The sequence below is a fragment of the Phocoena sinus genome, chromosome 7 (assembly GCF_008692025.1).
Source record: "Phocoena sinus isolate mPhoSin1 chromosome 7, mPhoSin1.pri, whole genome shotgun sequence".
In the NCBI taxonomy this organism is placed as follows: Eukaryota; Metazoa; Chordata; class Mammalia; order Artiodactyla; family Phocoenidae; genus Phocoena; species Phocoena sinus.
In genome coordinates, this window is record NC_045769.1 from 66,827,186 (window position 1) to 66,850,286 (window position 23,101).

At 39.1% G+C, this 23,101-nt stretch overlaps 1 protein-coding gene across 5 annotated transcripts in view; it reads left to right on the forward strand.

Annotated features, from left to right (window-relative positions):
- The first annotated feature begins 1,527 nt into the window (after window positions 1–1,527).
- The window catches only part of LOC116756548 (sodium channel protein type 1 subunit alpha), a 164,164-nt gene continuing 142,590 nt past the window's right edge, over window positions 1,528–23,101 (forward strand). For 4 of the 5 annotated variants that reach the window (XM_032637091.1, XM_032637093.1, XM_032637096.1 and 1 more), the window contains exon 1: window positions 19,508–19,749. The gene's annotated coding sequence lies outside the window, so the exon portion shown is untranslated. Of the gene's footprint in view, window positions 1,643–19,507; window positions 19,750–23,101 lie in introns of those variants that run through there. The other variant, XM_032637092.1, reaches the window with a different exon arrangement.

Here is a 23,101-nt window from a genome sequence, read left to right on the forward strand (position 1 = left end):
TTGAAGAAAATTTCTCATTCTGTCCACTACAAAACTTGTTTTTCAAAAATCAGAATACTGCTAGAAGCAGATATTTAATGCTCTTCCACTTTGTTCTGTCATTCCTATGATAAAAAAATTATTGTACATCAGGCCTTTATACCAGTACTAAAGGACAGTTATTCACTGTGGTATGGTCAGCAAAATACCGGTGACTATCAAGAAAACCACTTTCTACTCACTTCTTCGTGTCACCATCAGCCCATCATTTAACTTCTTTCTACCTCTGTTTCCTTAGGGGTTACATTGTGGGGTGGAATTAAACTATTGTGTTGTTTCGTAGACCTAAGCTTCTCTTATTTCCCTCCTGTATTTCTCGGTGGGATGCATTAGTAGACAAGTTTCCTGACTAAGAGCAGGACATTAAGATTAGTTTTAAAAGATGCATGGCTTCTTTGCTGTTTCTACTGCCTTGGGAATTATATATCTTAGCCCATATCCCATACAAAACCACAGTTTTATATATAATTAAACAATATAATATCATATTAATAATACCATATCACTTTACTCAGGATGAGAATACAGGACTGGTTTTATTATTTCCAGGTTTTAAGGACCTAACTTGTATTGCACGCATTTTAGGTAATTGAATGAAAATTAGATGTAGAGTGCATTGTTTTTAATTTGCTGTTCCAAAGTATCCCCTAGATATCCAGGAGTGAGTCTAAGAAAGCTTATTTAAAAGCACAGTGATCCTCTTGCCTTATTCTGAGAAACTGCTTTCAAAGTCTAAAAAAAGATTCATTTTACGCAAAATCTGAATGCTGAAATTCAAATCTTTTTAGTATAGACAGTAGAAGTAATTAACACATTTGATAGTTATCTGCAAACCACCACAGAGAGGTACCTGCTTCTCTTACTACTTTCATGAAAATATCTGAAACTGAAATACATTAAACACAGCCAGTTTAACCCACCGCATTCTGAATTTGATACACAGGATTATAAATGCTATCATCTTGCTTACAATAAGATGTTCAAGGGACATGAACACTCTTTACAAATCCTTTAGTTATCATCCTGCAAACCAACTCACACCTGAAAGTATTCCTCTATTACAAATACACATATTCCCCTATACTTACCACAATGAGTTAAAGGTAGAAGCTCCGTGGTAGCCTTTGAGTCATTACTTTGCTTTACCATTCCCTTCATTTGAGGTGTCATGGCACAGTCCTTTACAGACAGCCAGTCATTCTGTTAGGTTTACTGCAAACACCGAAAGAGGTATCTTGTACTTGCTGGAAGACTTAGCTTCTATGCTTCTGGTCATTCTCCCCACAAAAAGAACGGGACCAGTTTCTGAGCTATTCTTAACTGTCCTTCCAAAACATTTGAAAAGAGAAAGACAAGACTTCTTGATTTCCATGCAAACTCCCAGCCTGCCCGCCTGCCTGCTGCTGCCAATACTCCTCACTCTTGCTGGTGATGACATTCAGCAAGCTCCCCAGCTCCGATGCTTCGTTATGTAAGGCTGTCTAGGTCAAGTGTAGGAGACACACTGCTGGCCTGTGAAAACTCATGGAACTCTTCCTTCAGATTAACACTTCAGGGGCTATGGAAGCTGGAGGAAGCTGAGCTTTTACTACATCTTTTGGGGGTAAATATTTTTTGCATGCATCAGTGGTTTATGTGCTATAGTCTTGGCAGATGCCTGTCAGCCATGCTGAGAGGTGTAGAGGGAAATTACTAAGAGATTTCAGTTCTGTCAGCATGCTTGAATAAGCATAGGATGTCTTCCAGCAATCCTAGCTTTAAGACAGTTAAAGAGTAAACGAATCATAAATTAGAGTTTGCTTATCAGGCATAATCTCTAACTATCGAGGAATGCATGTTGGATTTGATTGTTTAAACTGAATGCAATCCATTTGCTCAGAGGCATTGAAGGAGAGCATTATTAGATGGGGCTATTAGCTGTAAGAGATTTACTGCAGTTCTTGGCTGTTACATTGCCCTTGTCTGATTGCAAATTTGCTTCCCTTGTAAATGAGCTTTATGTTTTCCTGTATTTGTCTTCTGTTGTGATTGTTTGTGATAGTATGAGAACAGAGCCTGCATAACCTGGCAGTTATGTGACTTCAACAAATAATAAATCCTGCCTACTTATTCCAAGGTGAATACTGCAGTAGGAGCGCCATTTGATACAAGCCTGATTAGTGTTGGATTAACTGCATTCGTTCACACTGCTGTGTATGGGGTGCTTGGAAGCATTATCCCAGGTTTAGCATGAACACTTATTTATTCTCTGAGCAAAAGTAGAACTGATATCATGCTGATTCTGTTTTAGACTCTCACACTGTGTCCTGGTACGGGAATTAGTTAAAACGGGAGACTCTTATTGAATGCTGCAGAAAAGCCTGGTAAGATTGCGGCAGCAGTGTAATATTGGGGAAAAAAAATTTAATAAAATTTAACCAGAGATTATGAGACAACAAGTGGCACCTGATTTAAAGGATAGGTGGTTATTTTAAAAGTTGAAGATAGATGCAGCACATTTGAGAGGGTTTGGCTTCCTGCGTGCCCTTGGCAAGCAAAGTTCGGTGCCTTGGACAGGATGTCGTGATTAGGAAAATAAAGGCTGTGTAAACTGCCTTCATGATTTTAAAGAGATAAAGAGGATGCTGACTACTCAGTCATTGGGTGTTTCTAAGTGAAGACTGGCATGAGGCAGGTTAATTGGAGCACGCTCACTAGGTACACAGGTAGTTTTAAAGTATCTGAAATTTGTTGCATTCTTTTAATTAAATGAATGGAATGAAAATGAGTGTTACGAAAATGAATTTCTTTGAGAGTACTTTTCATTCTGTTAATCAAGATTAACAGTGGCACATTGATTATTTATGATGGGAATATACTGCTTATCATCTTATGCTATATTTAATTGATTAAACATGTACATGTTTTTCTAAATAATTTAAGGAGACAGTTATGGTCCCTCAGGGCCTGACTGTGTATTATTGATGTTCAATAAGCATTTTCCCCATAGACTTAGCTTGGCATAAGGGCCCCATCAGACCGGGTTTTACTTAGCTTGGCATTGAGAATATTCCTCATGAACATAATGTTAGCAATAATGCATACATATTTAGTTGTACTTACAATCTTTTACTTTATATATCTTTAGGATAACACTGTCAGTACTCTAATTGTTTATAAATGATTTTTGTTTAATACTATTTCTATTGGCTATTGTTAAAAGGAATTCTTTCTGGTAATGTAGCTTAAAAGTTATATTAATTTCTTCATTTCTCAAGTAAGGTATTTGAGTTAAGTGAGGTCTAAAGTTAGTTTTGGTTCGGCCATCAGTAGGGTATATTCTTCTAAATGTGAATTAGCCCTATTAATTAACCTATGCTAAAGTGAGATTACATCTTTTGGTGAGGTTATGTTTTTTAAATACCTATAGTACTAGGCCAATTGAGTACCTACCAAATGCTAGGCCAGTGTTACCTCAAAGTGTTATCTCCTGAATAATAGCAGCAACAGCATCACCTGGGAACTTGTTAGGAATGCAGATCCTCAGGCATTGTTCCAGATTTCCTGAGTCACAACCTCTGGGTTTGGGGTGGGGCAATTTGTCTTTTAACAAGCCTTCCAGGTGACTGTGAAGCTGCTAAAGGCTGAGAACTGCCATGCTGGGCAGGACTTTGGTTAAATCTCATAAAAAATAGTTCTTACTATAATATATTTTGAATAGGTCCTTTTTATATTATTGAATATATTTCAAAGATATGTTACATAATTGTTTTCTATTTCCCTGGTGGCCCAGATTTCCCAGTGTAAGCAGTACTCTGTTTTAAAGATTTATGCATTTACTTAGTACATCTTAAACCTAAATTTGTTCATAAGAAGCTTTATTTTCCAACAGTTCCATTTTTAGCTTTCAGAAGTTACATAGTGTGATGGGAAAAACACTAGAGGGCCTATCTCTTCTGCTGGCTTGCTGTGTGACTTGGCCTATGTCACTGACCCGCTCTGATGTTCAGTTTTTTATTTGTAAAATGATAGGTTGGCATAGTCAGGGCTTCTCAGCTCAGCACAACTGACATTGTGCTGTGGGGTGTGTCCTGTACATCATATAATGTGGAGCAGCATCCCTGGCCTCTACCCAAAAGGTGCCAGCAACAACCCCCAGTTATGACAATCAAAAATATTTTCAGACATGAACACGTCTCTCCTAAGGGCAAAATTGCCCCTCCTACCTCCTCACGTTCTAATCATCCCCTCCCCGTGTTTGAGAACCATTGTTAACTCCTCTACATAAAGTTCTATTATACTAAATAATAAAACAATGTATAATTTCTCCTTTTGGAAGCAGTCAGGTTAAAAATTCCAAATGAATAAATAGATATATGTCTTACTTGTATAACTCAGCTATAAGCTCTTTGTCCCCTTGAAGAGTTAGGCATAACTGTCTCAAATTCCTACCAGTTCCATAGTCTGTGGAGGTCCCCAAACCCTTCTGCAATTTCTCAGGAACTTAAAATCTTGCATCCTCCTCTATGTCCTGGAGTCCTAGCTCCATGTATACTCATCACCCTAAAAAAGTGACCCAGATTCCATCTGTCACTAGTTTCTACCAGGAATTTATGCATACCAATCATCTTTTGAGTTAAATAGATTTCACTAAGGATTTGGGCTGCTCTTCCCCGTATTCTCTTTCCTTTCTCTACCATCTCTGCTCCCCACCCGCTCCCTGCAAGATGTTCTGAGAACTGCAAATTCTTTTCCTTCTAGTGCGCCTGGTAGTCCAGCTTTCCACGCTCTTAATCTGGATGTAAATGCCCAAGCCCATCAAAGAATTTAGAAAATTAAGGACCTTCAGTTTAGGACTTTCTCCTCTTCCTGGAAGGCAGTTGAGGTCATGTTCTATAATCACAAAATCATAAAGTCATGGGGCTGGAACAGGTATAGAACAAGTTCATTTACATGTCTTTAGAAGTCATACTGAATGATCGCTCTTGGCCCATAAAATTATACATTTGCATGCTAGAGTTTCAGAATTTTAAATTATATCTGCCCATGAATTGTTACCTCACACTTCAGCAATTTAGTCCAGGCATTTTCTGGAGCTGATATGCGTGGTGGAAATAGATAAGCCACACACACACACACACACACACACACACACACACACACAGACAGACACACACACAGACACACATTTTCCCCCCAAGAGTTAGAAATTCTTTTCAAAACATATTATACTAAAAATTCAAATTGTGTTATTCTAAGATATCTGTGAATTAAGGGACTTAATCTAAAACGTAGATATAAAAATGTGCCAGGTAACTACATTTTGATTAATCAAAATAATAATATCTTATGTTTGAATGAGTGTATCTGTATTTCCAAGTAATTTTATAGACATGGCCCTTTCTCAGACCCACAGCCACCCTATAAGATAGGTCCCATTAGTGTTTTCATTTTACAGAGAAGAAAATAAAAGCTCAGTATCTCCAGATGTCAAATCTACTTCTCTTTCTACTATTCTACGAGGCAAGACTCCCTAGTGTATGTAGTTTCAACATATTGGTGAGTATAATTTCTAAGTGTTTTCTGATAAAGACCTATTTCAAGGGTCTTCCTGCTCCAAAGCACTCAGTGTAAGGACTGAGATGTACTACCAATTTTTTGTTTCGGTTTCTAGGATTAATACATTTTCCCCAATTTATCATACATTTATTTGTATAATATGCTTAATTGATTATTCTTCATATGTATTACTAAAGTGCTTACGGAATGATTTCAACACACCATTTATTATACTCATCATAGTCACCTGCATTATGTCACTTAATGCTACCTAGTTCCTTTGTATTTTGGACTTTACGTAGCTCTATTCACTCAGGTCAATGAAATAGCAACTTGCCAATGAGATCTAGAAGGAAAAATCAAATTCCAAAAGGAAGAAGTGATTCACTTATGGCTGCAATACATTTGGAACTCTTTGCAACTGTCAATCATTCATGCTGCTTTCTTTATTTACCTTGAGCAAAACTCTTTTGGGTTTGATATACAGATTTACAACATGAAAAATTATTCCCAACATCAAATATAAATTCTTCTTTTAAATGACTCATTTCCCAACACCAGGATCCCAGTCACTTCCAGGTTTATTTGATCTTAAAGTAAATACCGGAGAAGAACTTAAAAGATCTTTTGTTCCATTTTGGAATATTAATTCAGGGGAAAATTATACAATAGAGAATAATTTAAATAGATATTAAATACAGTGAATTTCAAATGAACTGGTAGTATTTCTATTTTTTCTGAAGCTGTGACTCAGCTCAATATTAGAGTCTTCTGTTGAGAGTGGAAGTTCTCAAGCTACACCCTACTCCAGCAGAGCTAGGGGTATAAATGTCTTGTCAGACAATCCCCTTCCTTATCACTGGTTAGCTCTGTGACCACGGACAATTTATTTAACCTCTCTGAAAATCCCTTTAGCTGCCAGGTGAGAATGGTACTATCCCCTTGTCAGAATTCAAAAGAGATAATGTATGTCAAGTGGTTTATTGCAGTGTCGTTCACATATTAAACGTGTTCAGAAAATAATCGTTTATGATAATATTTGGCATCAGACGGTCCCCAACATATCAAGCTGTCCCAGGGTGTCCTCCTAGTATAATATCTTCTGAGCAAAGAGGACATTTATATCAATATCAGGATCTGGGACTCAAAAGATGCTAGATTCAAGGACAAATGTTCAAAGAACTGAGATATCAGGAACTGGAGATTAGGTGGGACAAGGATAACCAAGGATGGATGGTTACCTGGACTCTCTCACCCTGCCGCTGAAGATAGTTTTAAAATTGCAGTATCCCAAGATAACTAGCCAACACTATGTCTAGTATTTTTACTTGTTTTTTCTAATATGTCAGCCCCTATTCTTTAAAAATTATATTATCAGGGTAATAATCATTATATTACATATAATCATATATTTTGAATAATATAATACAATCATTGTATTATATATAATTACATATAATTTAATTATATAATAATTACATAATTATATTATCAGGCTTATAATCCTTTGAGAGATTTGAAAAGCCTAGGAAATGTAGACATTTTTCTTCAGAGTAGAAGGAACAACTATGGGGAGAAAGTACCTATGACTGGAAAAGAAACTTAAAATTACACTGATTTACTAAATTTATTTTGATAAATGGTTTGGACCTAAAGATAAAGCCAAACAAAATTTCTACCAAGCCAAGTTAAATTCTTTGACAATTGAGAGCATAAATTAAATAATTCCTCAGATTTTTTTCTAATTCTAATATTCTGTGTAAATGAGATTAACTCTGGAACATGAGCATCCAAATATCAACCAAATCCAAGATGATTAGATTCAATAGACCCATTTGATATATCCATTAATAATTAAAGAAAAATAAGTGACTCAGCACTGCCATTTTAATCATTTATCCTACAAATGCATCACTAATCACATATGTCTCATGATCTGGAATTTGTCTGATAAATATGCTGATTTGTGAAAAATTAATCCTTCTTGTTTTGTAAAATGAAATTATGGTTTTCTGATAAAGTGACATTATATTTTATGTCCAAAAAGTGAAGTAGTGAAATAGGATATCTGAAAGAATTGTCAGTGTTTCATTGGGATTGTCTCATTTGAGGATACAAGGGAAATAGAAGAGGTATCAATTTTCTGTATGAAATTTTCTAAAGACTATTACTCTGATTATATAATACTGGGATAAGGGAAATGTGCAGTTTCTAGTAAAAGCATTAGAGAAAACTTTATATTAGCACGATCAGGACATCAGAAGGAAAAGAAATGTTTTGGTCTCCGGGTTTTCTAACCATTGTCCTCCTGACAATTCGTCAGCCTGCTCATACCCACGTCCACCTTGACTTAAGTGGTTTTAGGAGCAAATAAGCCAATTATAAAGACTACTAGTACTGTCAGTGTTCTGACAGGAAAGAGATGGCTCCCTCAAACTGGTGGAAAGAAAAACCAAAATACTTGGTTTTAGTGTTTCAACATCATACTCTCCTGGTTTCCTTGTGAACATGGTTCCATCTTTCCTTTTGTAGCAGGTGTGCTGGGCGCTATGTGATCTGGCATCTACCCACCTACCCAAACTCTAATCATTTCCACAGTCCCAACCTGAATTCTATCTGTACACAATATTTCCTCTTCTTGGAACACATTTTCTCTTTCTCCTCCACACATCTTTGTGTTTCTCCTAGTAAAGTCCTATAGGAAACTCTCAGGCAAAGTCCAGACTTGGCCTAGATTTCACTTCCTGGTTAACAAAGTAAGAAGTTTGATAATTCCTAATGAGGGCAAAGGTGTGGGAAACAGGGCTTTTACGCTGCTGTTGGAGTATAAAATGGTGCCATGCCTTTGTAGGAAAATCTAGTTATAGCCACCAGAGTTAAAAGGCACATTCCCTTCCACTCAGCAGAGCCATTTCTTGAGAATGTATCTACAGATACGAGTATCTGTACGAGTGGGAAAACCATTTGTAAAGTGATGTTTGCACCAGCACTGTTTGAAGTAGCAACAAAACAAAACAAAAACGTAGCTTCCTCATCTATAAAATAATGATAATAATAATAGTATTTATTTCATGAGATTGCCGTGAGGTTTCAAGGTCCTGGCATATATTCATTATTATTCCTCTTAAATCATTATCAGAATTGATTTGAAAATACTAACGTCTAAGTACCTACCATATACTAGGCACTGTGCTAAGGGTTAGGGCATTAAACAGAATCTCTTATCCTGAAGATTTTATTCATTTCCGTAAAATAGTTTAATTTCATTTGTTTTTTACGCAAAGAGAAAGAAGTGTTTTTTAGAGATAAGACGGGACACATTGTTATTTCCCCGCTTCCCACCAGCCCTTCACATCTGTGGAACTTGCAAGTCATCCTTGCTGTGCATGCAAAGGAATGGAAGTTTTAATCAGGAGCATGTGAATGAAGGGACTATATACAGAGTAGGTTCAAGGAACCAAAACAAGATGATGAGGCCCAGGGACATGCACCAGTGGGGAGGACTAAATATGCAAATGGAGAGAGCAGCATTTCCAGAGCCCAGCAAGAGCTGGAGCCCTGGCAGCAGCTGTAGAATGCAAAGTCCAGAGAAGGGAATGGTGAGAGTGGTGAAATGTCAGGTAGAAGTCAAACAAGGGGCGAGTCTCCAGAAAGACCCTCAGTCCCCAAAGGCCACTTGCCATAGTTATACATAATCTGGGAGCCCTTGTCTTCTGGGTTCTTTTGGGTTTAGCCCAGGGAAGGCATTGATGGAAACTTGAGGGATTGTCCCCACCACCCCCTACTTTCTAGTCTAGGTGGCTGCATTCTCCTCTGGTAAACCTCCTGCTGAGATCTGCCAAAGCTCCTGCTCTCACTGGGAGCTGGGGCTTCCGTTTCCTCTGTTATTGAACTCGGGTTCAGCTGCTTGCCATTCAAAAGCCAATAATTCAAGAGGCAAGTGTCAATAGACAGTAAAGATTCCTTAACCAGAAAAGTTGGCAATCTGGGGAGAAGTTGGACATATGTCCCAAGACCAACTCCTAAGATTCTGCTCAGCAGTTTTTAAAGGGAAAAAAGGGACAAGAATCTCAGTGAATCGTTAAATGGGCAAACAGGAAAAGGGCAAAAGAGCTGCTTTCACCTCCTTGCCTGTTAAGACCCAGGGGTGTCTGGCTCTCTCCACTGCTGGTTCCTGCGTGCTTCATCAACCATCTGAACCTACTTAGCATTTTTTTCCATTAAATTGTATTCATTCAGCCCCTTTTGAGTGTAGACTCTATTTTCTGCCAAGATCCTGACTAAATCAAAGGTGCAATTTTAAAGCAATAGATGTTTCACGGAAGTGTAGCTCTGTTGTGACACCCTGGAGAGGAGAATCTGGGCAGATGAAATTATGGATAAAGGTACTGCTGTCTTGTGGGGCAGCAGCTACCACGTGAAGTAGGGCAAATGGTTTTCTGAGCTTTATCATTGCTGAAGTCATGGAAAGATCCACATTCTATATTTGCTGAGCTGCAGCAAAACTAAGGGGAGCAGAAATGTAAATGTAAATGGTCACATCCCATATATGTTCATTAAAAAGGTGCAGACCCAGAAGGAGCCCTTTCCTGCTTATTCAGCTTGTTCTTCCCTGCAGAGAGGAGGAATACAGGTTACTGTGAGGTAATGATAACAACCAGAATATAAGACTTTCAAAGAGACTGAATGGGACCTGGAAACAAGTGTATCAGTCTTTGAGCTTCCTTATGTATCAATTGCCATGGAAAACATTGAGACAAAGTGATTCTGTCATTTTAGCATCCCATAGTGAGTAGATGAATCCGGTTGTCTTTAGTCCAACTGTAGACAGCCAGGTATAGGAGTCTGCACATAGGCATGGGAGTACAGCTCCCCAGCACCTCTCTCCCACACCTGAGACCCGAAGGATCCCAGGTGTCCAGTGCTGTGCTATCTGATGTGAATAGGGACCATCCCAAGAGTAGTAACTCAGTTCATGGGCCACAAAATTTCTAGGCCTTCTAGGAGGACTAGGCTAAATGTAATTACCATCTGGCCTTTCATGTGCCTTCTCCCCCAGTCACTTGCCAATCTATTCTAAAGAGTGTGAAGCCCTGAAGTGGGCCCTGAAGAACCTCTGTCCATTATGTGGCCTAAGGTGGAATTCTTGCATTTCCCAAGGGAAGAGAGGAGGAGAGATGTAATCGTATGTGATTTGTGTGCATTTGTGAATGGATTTCTAAAGATCAGAACTGCTTAGGACTGTGTGAAAGGTGCAAATTTCCCAGAGAAACAGGGCAGCACCTAATCCTAATGACATGCGTACATTATGAATAGCTTTGCTATGCTCTTTGGTAATGTCAGTGGCTTTTCGCCTTTGAACATGAAAGGAAAAAGATGTTAGTAAGAATCCTTTAGGGGAACAGGAACTACATGTTTGCTTATGCTAAGTTTTGGCAAAGTTCAGTTTTATTCTGTAAATAAAGAGTTGTCTTCATAAATATCAGCTATTTCCTTTAGTTTAAATAAAGTCCTCTTTATAAAAGAATCTAATTAAACCTCTTCAATAAATAAAGTGATGTGGTTGATTTAAAGATATATTAAAATGGCAAACATGTTTTGGTTCCAATAAGTAATCAGGCATATTTTTCTTAACACTAGCTTTAACTGACTCATCTTTACAAAGGGGGAAATTGCTGTATGAAATAGGTCAGGCGAAAACCAAGCATAATGTTTAATTGACTTAAGAGGATGGAAAGAGACAGAAGAGAACCCAGCACAGTAACTTAATTTTTTATAACTGTTCATGCATTTTCTTAATTTACGCTGATATTTCTTTTCTCTCTTTAATCTCCTGTGGCAGTAGATCTGGGCATAATGCTTTGAATATTGTGATCTTTGATCTTATTTCAAGAGTCAAAGCTTTATGAAGCCTTTATATATTTAGAGAAAGAGGCATAAAGCTTAGGCATGTGAAACATTAAATTTTGTTTTCATATATGAAAGATAACTGCCATATATATATAGTTTATCAGCCTAAAGAAACAGACAATATATTTTTAGATTACATTTTGGCTTTTCAAAGAAATTATACAGCTTCAAGACCATTTGCTTCTTGGATATTTCCTGGCACTCTTTTTGGGTCTGCATTTCTGAAAGCTGTCAATGTTACACTCTGAGTACCTGATACTCACACCCTTGAACTTGAACATCTTGTGGTTAATATTTAAGATCAGTATGTGGAGCTAGACTGAAGGACGGTCACTTTATTTATCCTTTGCTTAAACCAATGTTGGTTAGTCTGTCACCTTCTTAAACAGTAACTGCAGTCATACACTTCATCACATCCATCTGTCAAAACATGAGTGAAAATCAATTGTGGCGTATCTAGAAATACTCCACTCACTTCCATTTTGCTTCTTATATGCTGATACACCTACTCAATTTTAATTTCCTTCATAGTTAGACTGTGGAAAACAATTGAATGGACTCTTGTGGGATAAAACTAGCTAGGTGACCTTGGTCAAGTCACATCACTTCTCTTGACATCATTCCTCATACCTAAAGTAAAATCCCTTGTCTGAGTAATCTCTAAGAACTTGCCAGCTCCACACTTCCTCAAAAATTATCATCTCTGTAGAGAAGTGTTGAAGATAATATTTATGTCAGTTGACATTCTACTTTATAAGGTTTGAAAATGTTATTTTGTCCTACGTGTAGATTGTAGTGGCGTTTCATTCTGGAATTTTGATTCATCAGTAGTCAGCAGATACCATCAGTTCATCTTCAGAAAATACCTTCATTCAACCACAGTCACTGGAATATGTTTAGGAAATAAAATAATAAAACAGTTCCTGATCTCAAAGAGATTATGGGGTAGGGTCAGACAATGAGGACGTGCACAGATAAAAGAGGAAGGGGTTGTGGGCAGAGAAGAGGAGGTCTCCAAGCAGAGGAAAGGAAGGAAGCAAAGTATTGAAGATAAGATGGCTCCTGGCTTATTTAGGGAAAGGCAAAGAGTTTGTTGTTATGAAAAATGACATTGAGGTTGTCCTCAGTAAATATTGATAGCATACTCTTACACTTTAGCTGGAAAAAAAGACCAAAAATAAACCAGGCCCCCAACTAATAAAAGATTGTAAATTGACATTTACATGGAACACTAGAGTGCTTTTTTTCATTGGGATGTAACTGACATATAACATTGTATTAGTTTTAGGTATACAACATAGTGGTTTGATATATGTATATAATGTAAAATGATGGAGTTATTTTAAGAGTGTTGCTTGGGTGGTTGTATAACAGAGGAAGAATAATATTATATGAAATGATAAAAGGTAGTTTTGTAGTTTAATACCCATCTTGAAACAATATCACAATGCTGATCTCATCAGATGCTTTATATTTATATATTTAATTTCCCTTCGAGAAATCAGGTTTGTTCATTATTATGTCTTGTCCGTAAAACCTGTTTATTTGGTGTGGGAATACCATTATTTCCTTCTCCACCACCAATGGCTACCTATGTAACTGAAAGGAAGTTGCAGTGAACCTTCCAACAAGAAGTCACTGCCACCCTGGGAATAATCCTCTGTGGATTTATGATTAAATTCTGGCTTCCATTGCTTTGGATGGAATAGCAGGGAAGGAGTGGAGAATCTGGTGATCTGGGAGAATCTGATGATCTCCATCATAATCCCCTCCCTCACTTTCTCACTTTAAAATCCAGCATTGTGGTGAGGTAAGAAAAACCTTTACCGTTCATTTTCCTCCACTACCAGAGGGAGAGTCGGGAGTAATTTTAACAATTTTTTAGAAACTTTTAATAAAATTTCGTGTGCCCACAAACACATCGATTCTATAGACATTTGAGAAACATCTTAGAATAAAATTGGCAATAAAAACAATTCCAATTATATAAGGTCAATATATTGTAGGTGATTTAAAAAAATGACAATCTGTGAGTGGGAAATCACAAGCCCACACAGCTTTGATTCAGTAAGTTCAAATGGGGGGCCCTCAAATATTTTGGTATCATGTTTGAAAAAATAGTTGATTTTCTTTCCTAGTGGGACATATGGACTTTACTAGTGTTAAATGTTTACCTTCTAGTACCTACAAAATGTTCTGAAACCAAAGGCCAATTTTCTGTTGTGAAGAAATTGTAACTTTAAACTTGCTGAAAAACTCATTGGCTCTAGTCCTCCTAAAAGAGTGTTCTTAATTGAAGTTTATTTATTTATTTATCTAATAGTCAGTAAATTCCACATTTATTTCTGGCTCGTTTTCAAAAGGATAAATTTACCTGAAAAGTTAGATAGGAGTTCATATTTTCTGCTAGGAAGTGATTTCTGTTTCTAAAATAGTGGCTGCTAAAGGCACTGTGTTTAGTGAATGCTTGGGAGAGAGCAAGGAATTGGTAGTAAATCTTTGCAGAATGCTGCATGTTCAAAAGAAGGACTGGGAAACTCATACCTATAAAAGCAAAGCCCTGGAGTGGAAAATGATGTTTACCATGGTATCACAATAGTACTGTGCTTTAGCCGAGTTCCATTTTTCAGTCACAGGGGACAAAGCCAGGATTTGAAGCCAGGTAATAACACAGTGGTCCTGTGGATTTAGAATCATAAAGTCTGGGTTCATATTCTGACTCTGGTATTTTCTGTCCATGGTGGAATCATTAAATCACTCCATCAGAAGGCCTGTCACCACCCACAGCCCGTGTGGCAACACCACTATATCTAAGGGACACCATCCCAAGGTCAGACCACTGTCCAGACACCAGCATCCTGATCCCTTTCCTTCAAGAAGGAAACCAGCTCAGTGAGCCTAGATTCCCAAACAAATTACAGGAGAATCTAGAAACACTTTCTGCCTTAAAACTCTAATGTCATTTATAACTCTGAACAAGGGAATCCAAAATTCAAAACATAATGATTTGACCATAACTTAGGGAAATTTTTGGCCAAAGATCAAGGATGATCCCCTTCTTCCCACCAGGCCTCAAGTTAATTTAAGAGTTAATTAACACTTTTTGTAAGGCAGCTAAGTAAAATGTTCAGAACTCCAAGAGCTGGACATCAGGCAGCATGTTAATAACAAATTCCCTTTATTTTCTACATAAGAAAATATTAAATAATATTCAATAAATATTTAATAAATATTAGTAGTAATTGCACTGATTCTTCAGCCTTCTGATGTTGAGCTCTCTCCTTGAACTCTTTCAGAGTTCTCACTGCAGCAGGAGATTCTCCATGCTGTCTCAGTACTGACAGGCAAAAAGACATGGCATGGCTTTTTCCACCTGAGTGACTTCTCTTCCTCTTTAACACCTAAGATTTATTGACAGTGATGTCCCATTACAATATTCCTTTTCTGTATTGGGCACTGAGCAGTGAATTGCTTCCCCTAGCCCTCATCAAAGCTGTGCCAAAGGAACAATCCAATCCTCGTGACAGAGAGAATGCTTCAAAAACTAAAGGGCATCTTATGCTTTCATTCTCTTTGCCTTGTTAGGAATTCTCTCATAGGAAAGGCACAGCCCAAGCCTCTTAGCCAGTTTAGTAAGTCCATGTATTCACAGGTTTAAGAAGTATTGTCACATAGGAAATGGCCAGTACTTTCTTTCCACCTTCTAAGGTGAAATTACAGAGGATCTCCTAGAATGGCTAACATTCAGGGTGGGAAGAAAAGGGGGGGAAATTACCTGCTCATTCTTTGAAACTGGAAACATAATAGTGGGAAAGAGAAAATTATATCTCAGTAAATTAACTTCCACTCAAAGGTAAATAAAATACAGGACTGGTTCCACAGGGAGTTTAGAATCTAGGAAGCAAATACGTACATAAAACTCTCCCACGAAGCCAAAAGGGACAAGAGCAGCAGTGTTATAAGGGAACACAGATAAAGACTCATTTTAATTTATCTTTTGCCAACTTTTAGGAATATGTGAGTTTAAGTGTATACTATACTAATTTAATAAAAATCTCATACTTTGCCTTTATGCCAGGCCTAATATAAGGAATATTTAAAGTTACCATTGTTGTTAAATTGGCTCAGCTCTGATGAATGAAATGTCTTGTGTACAGAATGACAGGCTGCTCATTAAATATACTCATTGTACAATGGGTGTGATACCAGCCTTTTTTTTCCCCAGAGTTTGTCAAAATAGGCATTTATTCTCTTACTCCCAATGCTTTCAACTTAACAAATAACCACATTCTGCAAAATAAAACACGAAGTTGTTCTGTAATTAACAAAAGAAAAGAGATTCTACCTACTGAGAAAACAAGAAAGACATTAGAGAAAAAAGAATACGTGACCTAAAACATTGGTAGAATTTTCCATGAACAGATGGAAGGAAGCTCTGTCAAGTGAAGATTATGAACAAAGATACAGAGGTGGAAGGGTGATGCGTGCACTGAAAACAGCATGGCTTTCCATTTATCTGATGTGTCAGAGTAAAGAAACTCAACTAGTAGAGGAATTTGATCTGGTTTGTTCACTGATGTAACTTCTGTATCTGGAAATGTGCCTGGTTTCTAGCCGGTGCTTGAAGAAGTGAATAGGTGAGGTGTCAGATGCCCAAACTATGAGCAGTATTTGAGAGCTCTCAAGCGCTAGGGCATTTGGATTCCTGCAGTCTGAGTGAACTGACTAGGATTCCGTAGAGGAACAGAAACCAAGCTCAGCTAAGCAGCAATGGAGTTTATTTGTGACTATCATGACACCCCAAATCAGGAAAGTATCTTGATTTGGGGAAAGACTAGAGCCAGAAACAGGAAGTCATCAGGAGTTTGCTGGCTCTTTTTAAAAAATTATTTATTTATTAAAAAAATTTTATACAACTTTTAAAGATTACTTTCCATTTACAGTTATTGGCTATATTCCCCATGTTTTACAGTAGTACATCCTTAAGTCTATCTTACAACCAACAGTTTGTACCTCCCACCCCCCGTCTCCCCACCGGTAACCACTATTTTGTTTTCCATATCTGTGGGTCTGCTTCTTTTTATGTTATATTCACTAGTTTGTTGTATTTTTTAGATTCCACGTAGAAGCAATATCATACAGTATTTATCTTTCTCTGTCTGAGTTATTTCACTTAGCATAATGCCCTCCAAGTCCATCCATGTTGCTGCAAATGGCAAAATTTCATTCTTTTTTATGGCTGAGTATACATATATCTCTCACCTTTATCCATCCGTTGATGGGCACGTAGGTTGCTTCCGTGTCTTGGTGATTGTAAGTAATGCTGCTATGAACATTGGTGTGCGTGTATCTTTTCAGATTAGTGTTTTTGTCTTTTTCGGATATGTACCCAGGAGTGGTATTGTTGGGTCATACAGTAGTTCTAGTTTTGTTTTTTTGAGAAACCTCCGTACTGTTTTCCACAGTGCCTGCACCAATTTACATTCCCACCAACAGAGTACAAGGGTTCCCTTTTCTCCACACCCTCGTCAACATTTGTTATTTGTAGACTTCTTGATGATTCTGGCTCTGTCTTTTGTCACTATTTCCTCTTCCATACCTGCATGATTCCCTTCTCTCAGCGCCCTGGCCCACTTGGCCCTGAGTCTGCATTGGGAGGGCGAAGTGGCACCCACAGCTGCCAGAATCACATGTTGCACCCTTCCCTGTCCTGGTCCTCTGTAGCCAGGAGCACAGGTTCACCTCTGGGGATCAGGTAGGGAGAGCTGTTGGGAGGATGACTGTTACGAGCAGATACTCAAAAAATTGACCTCTGCAATAAGCAATTAGAAGGCATGAAAGCATGTGGTCAGGGGTGTTCTTATTTTCTCTGAACTATAAGGACCATTCATATGTAACATGTTAGTCTAAAATTTAAAAAAGTACTGCCTGTTAGTTCACATATTTCCCACTTCCTCTTCATCTCTAACATCCTGGTAGTTATTTACCAAACATTGGTCCATTGGTCACCGGTCTCTCCAGCTCCTTTCAACATTGCCCAGACTCTACCAGAGACTGAAGAACACTATTTACCTGCACCTCACGACTTGCGGGATCTTAGATCCCCCACCAGGGGTTGACCCCGGGCCCCAGCAGTGAAAACACTGAGTCCTAACCACTGGACCACCAGGAGATTCCCTGAATAGCTTTAAGTGTTCATGCTACCTTGGCTAGCTTTTGTGGAAGTATAGGATTTTTGAGCTGGCACAGGAAATGATCTTACTTAATTTTTTTCTTTTATAGATAAGGAGATGGGCCCATGAGTAATTTATAAATAAGGATTAGTAGATATTTTTCGAACAGAGACATGCAAATTACATTCCTGTGATTCTAGAACAGGGAAAGAAAGGAGGCCTTTTGAGTATGTTGTAAAGAACAAATGGACCAAGAGCCTTAGTTTTGTTGCTTTGCAAGCTAGGTGTGGCCTTGAATAAATTTCCATAAGGCTCTGAAAACCCTCAGTATTCCCAACTGTATAATGGGAATAATTATAATAATATTAATGGTATCTATCACACTGTCCTATAGTAAGGAATAGAACGATTAAATATTGAAGGTGATGTCATTTAATAAATGGTAAAGCACAGGCAAGATAGTTATCAACAATAAGTGGGTTAGATGGAAGACAACCAGGATGAAATATTTACTGCAAACTATGCCACATGATTAATCTACACATAGTTCATTGTGAGCATATGCAGGACCAAATGCTAAAGACTGCTTCAGTTTTAAAGTACAGTTTGTAACACAGAAAGCTGCACTCTCATCTCCTGGAGTTATAAATAGTTTAGCATGAATTCTCCACTGTTTTAGGAAAACCTGATACACATGGCTTTCATAATTCTGTCAATAGGTAATACTTAATTTGAGTCAAAATAGATATTTGCTTACTAAAACATGTTGTTATAACTAAGCTGTAGGTTGTGTCCACAAAATGGGGAAATATATTGCAGTAAAAGATAATAGAACCATAGACAGTGGGAATATAATCTTGTTTAACCTCTAATCACAGATGAAGGTGGGGAAATGTAAGTTTTCACAGAAGAGTTCAGGGACTTGCTCAAAGGCACATACTTGTGAGGGCTGAAGTAAAGCTCACATCCTCTCACTCTGGGCTCTTCACTACAACAAACAACCTGCTATTAAAAAGCAATATTGGGCTTCCCTGGTGGCGCAGTGGTTGAGAGTCTGCCTGCCAATGCAGGGGACACGGGTTCAAGCCCTGGTCTGGGAAGATCCCACGTGCCACGGAGCAGCTGGGCCCGTGAGCTACAAATACTGAGCTCTGCGCGTCTGGAGCCTGTGCTCCGCAGCAAGAGAGTCCGCGACAGTGAGAGGCCCGCGCACCGCGATGAAGAGTGGTCCCCGCTTGCCACAACTAGAGAAAGCCCTCGCACAGAAACGAAGACCCAACACAGCCAAAAATAAATAAATGAATAAATAAATTAAAAAAAAAAAAAAAAAAAAGCAATATTAAAAATGAGAAAAATTTCAAGTAGATCCCCAATGGAAAGCCATTGATCTGTCATAAAGGGCCTCCCAATTTTCTTCTGGTGGAATAAAAAAGACAAAGTTTTATTCACAAGTTCTAAAATTAGTAAAGATAGTAATGATTCAGAGTAGGAATAAAGTAATACTTTTTAACAAAAATAAAATTCAAAAACAACACTCAAGTTATTTTCTATACTTGAAAATAGCTATATTTAGTCTTAAACGTTTTAATCTTTCAGTCATTAGGTATTTGATATGATAGAGCAATTAGGAATGAAGGGGAAACAGAGGAAGCAATAGTGAGAGAGTCAAAAGGAAGAGGGAAATGATGAGGCTGAGAGAGAAAAGAGGTTGAGAACACAGAAATCCGGCTGGTGAGAAAATATTTAATGTTTGGCCACTAGATGGCGATGTAATGTAAGGTGCTACCTCGACCTTTTTAAAAAAAAAAAAAAAAAAAACACAAGCTATTTGCTGATTTGTATTAGGTACCATAGAGTGAGGCGAGGATGAAGCCGAGAGGATACTGCAGAGGTCTCTGGTGCATGTGTGTATGTGTGCGTGTGTGTGTTTGTGTATGTGTGTCCTGCCCCAGTGAGACTGCAGCCCTTGTAAATACTTGGTCACCTTTTGCAAGAAGGATCTGAATTGCAACTGAAGGCACGTTGTTATCATCTGGTCTTTGGGAGATGCTCTTCCTCATTGCAGATGGGTAATTTTCCTTTTTATCAGGTAAGCCGTCTGATTGTTTCGTCGCGATCTTAGGCACGTTCGTTCCGGTTATTTTGGGAAAAAAAGAGCTCGTGGAAATACAGTTTGGGCAGAGCAGGAAGTCCATTTTTGCATGTGAATTCGGACCGACGGGTCCCCCTCCTCCCTCTCTTCTCCTCCCCTTCCCTTCCCCCCTCCTGTCTCCACCTTCCACGAACTGAAATCAGGTTTGTTTTGCAGTTAAGCATTTTGATACGAGATGGGATTCTTTGGCCTGAAATAGCTTGGCACCTGGCCAGTTCTTGCCTTTGCTTGCCTCCATCCTATTCAAGGTCTCCTTTTGACACCCCCTCCTCCTTCACTGGTGCTTTAGAACTGGACTAGCCGAGCTGTGAATAGAGGTCGTAGTATTCCTAAGGATGGAGCAAAAATTAGATCTCAGTGTTAACCCCACAGGAAGAAGGAAGGCAGCGGGACAGCTGCTGGGGTCGGAGCACTGCAGGGCTTTGAGGCTCCTACGGCAAAGGCTGGGCTTTTGAGAAGGAAAGCCTCATGTTTTGGATCAGAAGGGGACAATGATTTAATCTCTGTAACTCTGATTGAGCAGGCTAACAAAGGAGCTGGAGGGTAGTGGGAAAGAATCCGTTGTTCCTGGAATGCCAAATGGGAAAGGTTGAGTTACTGTTAATTGCACAGAGGTCACTGTCCGCGGTGATGCTGCAGATGCTGTTCAGTTCCCAGTGTGAACCGTCTTGCTTTTCCAAACGGCACACAAAAAAAATGTCTCTGGGTGGACGTGAGGCTTTGTCAGAGGTCTTTGTTACCATGGATCCCCTCTCTCCTACCTGTTTGCGATATTTGTTTAAAGGCACTCCCCATTCCCCCGCCGCCTTTACTTCCCTCATTTCTTTTTGTTCCCTTCAGTGACTTCATGACAATTGTCACTCCTCTTTAGCAAATCAGTCCAAAAAGAGTTGTGTTAGGTGCGTTTTCACATGTCCCATGAAATGATTAAAGCCAAAGTAGGGTAGCATTCTCTCCATATGTGCATGTGACTAGATATTTCTGAGGTGCGGTAGCAAACTCGCGAATTGCCGAATGCTGTTGCTATCACACCTATAAAATGTGGCCCCTTTTTGCTATGGATTTCCAGGTTCACGTGGTATTTCTGATGTGCTAGTGTAGTAACGGAACATATTTCTCCATTAAGCACTTTCAATCATCCCAAGAGGCTGATTCCAAACAGAAATAGGAAAATTCCATGCTGAGGTTGGTGATCCCTGCTCTCGTTTCTCCAGTCCAGTTGGCAGATCGCTTACCTTTCCTATTTGCTGCAATACCTGGCACACCAGGGTGATGCATCTTGGAGCTCCTGCACGTTCACCAGTGTCCGACACTTTTCTTTCCCCTCATTTGTGCATTTGGGGAAGCTGAACAACTCCGGTGAAAAACTTTTAAGCCTCTCCTTTGCGGCTGCTGCTTTTGTAATTGCTGTCAAGCCACTGCATCCCTCTTGAGCAGTGTTGTAATTTAGGCCTTCCTCCACAAAGCTCCTTGAAGAGATTTTTAGATGGTGTCTATTTTAGGAACATAATGTGTAGACAGAAATGGATGGCCACTGAGATTTACAGGAAAACAATTTCGTGGAGAGGGTGAGGTAACGTTATAAACCACCAGCACAGAGCACCAGTGGCTGGTTATATCACATGAACTGAGCAAGGGAATCAGTTTCCAAGAAACTCACTGTAGCTCATTTGTATGGCTTTTTTTTCTTTCTTCCCTCTTCACATTTTTGGTATGTTTTTTCAAATATCTCTCTAGGCGGCCAGTATGTCCGGAATGGTCATACTGGTAAAAATAATATGCTGGATTTTGCTGCCAATACTAACAGTCTCCGTTTACATGGCCCCCTCCTGCTGGGAAATTTGGTATCTGGAGACTCATTTATTAGGGCAGTTTCCCTTTAAGTCATGGTTGAGAGGTTTTCTCCATGTATGGGAGGGGAGGGGAAGGCACAATTGGAGGCCTAATTAATTATACAGTATCCAGGAAGGCACTGGGGATCTCAGCCAGGATTCGGCTTTACCAACCAGTGATACCAGGGGCAAAGGGACAGACCAGAGACCCAGAAGTAAACGATTGCCACCAACACAGGGAATGAAAACTCTGGAATCTCACAAGAGGAGTCCAGTAAGAAACATTCTAGTTCCTTGTGTAGAGGGCACTGATTCAGAGAGGAAAAACGGAAGAGCATCTTCTCTGGTTGTTGCAGACAAGGAAGGGAAAAATTGGGGGTTCTTTTGGAGTTACCTCCAGGATGTTACAGGCAAAGCACTCCTCACGGGTTTATATTTGTATGAGCTCACACAGGGACGCATCCCTGCAAATTTTAGCCTGGGGTCCCATACAAGGTATTATTTTCCTCCTGGGTAGTTGGAGAGGCCTAACCCATCATTCCCTCCCTATAAATACCAAGAGCATAGGCCCGATTTCCCAGCGACCTGTGAAGTGGAGGTAGCGGGGTGCAGGAAGAGATTTTAGGGAGGGTGGAGACAGAGTGACAATCCCAGCTATTTGGGGCTGGGATCTGTGAAGTAATCACTTCCCTTTGAAATTCTGATTAGTCAATTAAGCATGTTTCACAGATCAATTTAGATTATACCGCTCTAGGGTAGGGGAGGGGAAGAGATTGATTCTCAGAGCAACTATGGTCAGAAAAACAATGTTCAAGAGGTGCAGAAAGTAATTTTTATCTGAATGAGGTGAGAGAAGAGCATTCTGGGAAGAGGGAAGGGAGAAGACACAAGTCCCAAAGGGCACAGTGTCTGACAGGTATAAGGAATGGCACCTGCCTCATGAGTGATCACGAGAGCAGAAGAAATGGAAGGAAATGGGGCCAGATCTGTGGAGTCTCAGTGAGTGTGCTTAGGGCTCTAATTGTCCCTGGCGTTTATAAAAAACATATCCAGGAGCAATGTCAAGTCAATTTAAGTCCCATATTTAATGATAAGTTACTAGGTTAAAAAAAAAAAACTAAGCCAAGTCATTTTCACACATACACAAAGTTTTAACAATTTGTAAAGTTCTGTGAAAAATGCCGTAGTTCCTGGTATGCAGTGAAAGTGGCTTAAAAGTAGTTAAAAGACACTCTTTGTTGGAAAAAATAAAAAACCTGTTTGAATGAGATCATTGGTTAGATTGCTATAAACTATCAGTTAAAATAAAAAGCAGCCCCTGTCACCCAGTCAGTCTTGCTTGCACTTGAGGACTTTCCCCCTGAAATGACCAAACTGAGGAGGTGTGGGCTGAGAGTGGACATTAAGGATGGAAGCCAGTCTGTACCTCCCCTAGAGGGGTCACGACACAGTAGGTG